The following is a 5,042-nucleotide window of genomic DNA, read 5'->3' on the forward strand; positions in this document are numbered from 1 at the left end:
AAAATTATGAATTAATTTATCACTAGTATTCTTTTGATGGGAAAAGAGTAACAAGTCAGTCACACAAGAGAGTATTATTTCATTTTAGTCGAGACAAGATGTTGAGGATTTAGAGCTGATCTTTTGTCTCTGCTCAAAGACAAATGGTATAAAATTTATATGCATGCTTCTGTCCTGACAGCAAAGGGCTTTGGCGCGACTCTCGCTGCGAGCTAACAGCTCTTGGGGATGCTGCTCTCTAAAGTCCCTCGGCATGAAATGGTCCCTTGCGATTCATCTCCCGTTAATAGTGGCTCCAAGACTATAGTGTCTCTCTTTTTGTTTTTGCGCCTTTTTTTTTTTTTTTTTTAGTTCTTTTATCCCCAGCTGAAGCTGCCTGTGTTCTCATTGGATCCCAGAGGGGGCAGCGTGAAGGTTTTCTCCCCTTGGCTCTATTCTCTCGCAACCCTCAGCAGACTTCGGGGCAAGCTGGAGGCCCTATGGAAAGCGGGGCCTGATGTCATCCCACCCAGCGCGGGGCCAATGATCGTCCTCCTCGCCTGGCTCCGCCACACACGTACACATCAGCGGCATCTTAATAGCTTCTGGGGGCTTTTTAAGCTTTATTAGTCCACGGTAAATAGCAGTGGTAATGTGACAGTTCGTTTCAATGGATGTCCCTGAGCCAGGAACTTTACGGTGCCATAGTCATGTAGGAAAACAGTACCAGGAAAAAAAAATAGTTTGGTTTAAGGAGTTATTATAGGTCTAAGAGAGATAAAGGCTACTATTCTCATTTCTGGAAGACAAGGCAGGCCTGGGGCTAGGGCCAGCCATGTGTGGGTGGCACCTATGGGGACAACACATCAGTGGGTCACCAAGAGGCTCTGGTCGACCCTCTCTACCAGTGCCAGGATGGTGGGGAGAGCCTGAGCTTCTTCCTTTTAATGTGTCCACAGGGCAAATATGGCTTAGGAAAAAAATAACATCACGAAATTAGGAGTATACAGCCAATGCCACCAGAAAATAATCTGTCACAGCTTGCTCTGCCTTTTATGCCATGGTCATGCAGGTTTCATTGCCTTCTCTATGCCCTTCGCTGCTGCAGGAAATTAGACTCCATTCATGTTTCTGCCTCTGTAGTTTCTTTGCTCACAATGTAACAGTGTGGTGGGACTCTTGGAGATGCCAAATCCGTTCAAGTTATTTAAACTAAGATGCCAGAGCAGAGTAGATTTCTTGTTGGGAGTTTGGAGCTAACTCCTGAGGTTAATGGCAATATTTCCACCACACATCACCTGCAGCAAAAGTAATTGACTCTAGAGAGAAGGTACCAGCTAACTTTAAGTCAGAGTGGCAGTGAGTGTGAAAAATGGAAGTAAGGAAATCAGAAGACAAGGCTGGAAAAGTCATCATGTCCTGAAGAAGAGCTTGTTTATTTTATACTATCTTACAGGCTAAGGACTAAGTACATATAAGTACCCTTTAAAAATTTGAAATAGTGATTCATTGGATAGCCTCTCTTTTCTATGCACCTGGGAAGTCCCATCACGGTGTGTGTGCAGTTTATCTGGTTATCTCACACTGGCACCCCAAGGCTGGGGAACATTGCTTACGCCATCAGCTGCAGTCAGCAGAGACTGGCCTTGCAGCTGGAAGAGGCAGCCTTGTCCTTCTCCTTTTTTTGCTATTGCCCATCTTTCTATGTCAGTGCAAGTGTTTATGCAGCCATATCACAAGTGAGATCAGAGAACCAGTTGGTGTTGAAGCATTCTGGGGCAGGATAAGTTTTGGCTGGGTCAGAAGCCTGAGATGGTCCTATCCACATCAGGGAAGGTGTGGCACAGGAGCTGAAGTGAGTGTCCAAACGCAGGTGAGCCTGGCTTTTTCAGTGACAGGACTGGTGAATTCTCATTTTAAAGGGCTTTAAGTCTACAGCATAAGCTGTTCATTTCTTGCAACTAAATGCAATTAGGGGTCTATGAAGACCCATTTATTTATGCTTTCCTATATCTGGTCTGAAGAAAGGGTGATTTCAAACTAACTAACAGCAATGTTTCACTTAAGGTCATGTATGCTGAATTACACAGCAGAGTTAAGGTGATCCAGTGTAACTACCAAACTCCCCACACACATTCACTAGAGCATCTAGTGGGTGCCAGGCTGTCCCAGAAGCAGCACAGAAGGGCCATGGATCTCTGGCTCTAAAGGTCAACAAAACCCTGATACCTGTGTGGTAACCCAGAATTAACTGCAGTTCTGTTTGCCTTCTACCTGTAAATGCTCCAAGTTGTGTCTTCTGGGCTTGGGCTGGCCACTTGCTGTCGTTTCCAAGCCCCAGAGGCAGTGAGCCTTCCAGCGTCCTGCCACGGTGTCTCGCTTACACCGCATACTTCTATCTGGAAAACAAAACTAGAGGGTAGAAAAAAAGAGCTTAAAGGGGTTGATAGCTCAGAGAAGTTCAACCAGTTAGACCATTGAAGAGAATAGGATATTTTTTTGTGGTGACAGACATCATAGCCTTACTGACACGAGCTAATAGCTTCCCTGCTAGAATCTTGATCCAAAGCGGAATGAAACACAGTCTTTGGTTTTGCATTTAATGGGGTTACAATGGTGCATCTAAACTGCATTTTACAATATATCCTCCACTATCACCCCTACCCATGCCTGAAGGCTAAGAGCCACCCTGGAGTCTGGAAGCAATGGCCACAGTCTGTGGCCTGTGCTCTCATACGGCATCTTCCAGCACTGGCCATGCTCTTGCCCCAGCAGCCCTGGCCTGCTCTGTTATTCCATGGGGGCCCCACAAGTCCCCTCTCCCACCCCAGCTGCCAGCCTTGCCCCGGTACTGGCCAGGGCTCAGTGTCTCCAGCCCAGACGCTTTCCCTGTCCCCCAGAAAGACGCTTTGCCCTGTGCCACCACCCAGGCAGGCCAGGAGCTGCTGAGGGGTGTACAGCCATCATATTCAGCACGCACGCAGCAACCTGAAACCATCTCCACTCTAGTGACAAGCACAGGCTATATTTTAGCAACACTAGATGACAGCATTGTCAAAAATACGTGAAGTGAGTCTTGTGGGTATTTGGGAGGAGGAGTAAAGGGAAAGGAACAGACATTTAATGCTAACAGTGTTTTTAGTTAAGTTTTTACTGCCGAAATTAAGCTTTTCAAGAACTTAATAATTGTTTGAGGCTGTAGAAAGTTAGCTTGGGTCAGAGTTTCTCTCTTTAGGGACTTCATGTGTGATCTCATGCCTAGTGAAGAGCATCCTTCCCTGAGTGAAAGATCTTACTACAACTACTGCTGCTCTTGATTTGCATTGAGATTGTAACTGGAAGAAGTCAGAGTAAGAAGTATGACTTCTGGTAGGTCTGTTAAACCAACACAGCTGCATCACTGTCAATAGCAACTAAACCCAGTAGGATGTAAAGGGAGAAAGCCCCCCACAAAAATCTATTAAAATGAGCCACAAGCACAATACTAATGTGGTAAGTCAGGGCAATATGCAAATGGCTGCATGTCCCAGAAACCCTAATCCTATCAAGAATGCAGAAGATGTTAATTTGACCATCTTTCACAGCTCATAAATCTATCTGTAGCAAAGCCAGGCTGCCAGATGTCATCCAGCAGCACTTCTTTGAGGCTGGCAGTCTCAGCATAGACGCCTGATCATGCCTCAGTAAAGACCAATAAAGAGCATTGTTTGTGTGGCCTGAGAGCAGCTTCTCACATTTTGCTACAATAGAAGAAAACAGTGGGAAACGTGAATGACTGATTGGCAGAACTGGTGGTCTTCGCTTGTGCTGCTTTCCACATATGGAGCTATACATTTCACATACATTTTACATTGATAGTATGCAGATTAATCTATCTTGTTCTTAACAATTAGTGCTATATGTTCATCAACTTAATTTCTTAAATTGTAAACTATAAACACAAGCTGGACATGGTTCCTTTTCTCTCAGGCAGATAACTGCTTGCTTACTTGAGAAACTACTAAAAATGACAATCATCTTTTAGTATGATGTGATCTTACTCTTATGATATAACACTGAGAATAGAAATAACCTATTTAAAATCAAGCAAAGTTCTCAAATTGAAGACCTCTAGCAATACATACACATTTTATCCTTCTCAAATATCAGATTTAAAATTACCAGTTGCAATTTAAGTTCTCTAATATCAACCCAAATTAATCTAATTTGCTTTTACAGGGGGTAAAGAGCCACCGCAGATATTTTTACTTGAAGTTACAGGGATAAATCTCACTTTTATCTGAAGTGAAATGCCTTTCAGCCTCTCAGTAGACATTATGACTATTACAGAATCCTGGGTTGAATCTCCTTGTTACAGAGTTGGGCTGAAAAAAGAAAGCAGGCAAAATTATAGAGAATGCTGTAGAGAAACAGGAATGTCCAGCAATAAAACTGATACGGCGCTGTCAACAGGTACAGAGATCCTTATGGACATCGCTATTTATTTAGAATGTGTACATTCCTGTCACATGCCATCCACACCATCACTCACACATTTTAGATCATGAAGCTCCAGCCACACAGAACAGACTCCTGGCGCTTCTTCAGAGCAGGTGGAGAGCTTACAGCAGGGCAGACTCGGAACCAAGAAGCTGAGGTCCTTAATGCCAGCAAGTCCCTGTGGGCTGTAACAGGGAGAAGGTGTCAGAGGCCACCCGCGAGGGTCAGTCTTTCAGGTGAACACAGGCTGCAACTCTGTTACTCTGGCAGCGGGGTCTCTGGAGCCACCTGTAGCAGTGACAGTGGGGGGAACGTGATAGGGACCCCTCGGTACCTCTCCGGGAAGACCGCCTACCCACCTGAACCCCCCTCACCTCCCCGTAAATCGCATCCTGGTGTGAACAAGCAAGAGCTTAGCTCAGGAAATAAAATTCTGACACAAAATGGGTGTACAGCCTTTCCCTTTAGTGTTACATGTCAAACCCAATTCTGATCTTGGTGTAAGGGAGAGCTAGTGACAGTGAAGTGAGGCTTTTTTTTAGGCAGCCATAGCTAAATAAAGTAATTCCACTGAGTCAAAAGAG

Source organism: Streptopelia decaocto (assembly GCF_964273445.1).
Source record: "Streptopelia decaocto genome assembly, chromosome: 5".
In the NCBI taxonomy this organism is placed as follows: domain Eukaryota; kingdom Metazoa; phylum Chordata; class Aves; order Columbiformes; family Columbidae; genus Streptopelia; species Streptopelia decaocto.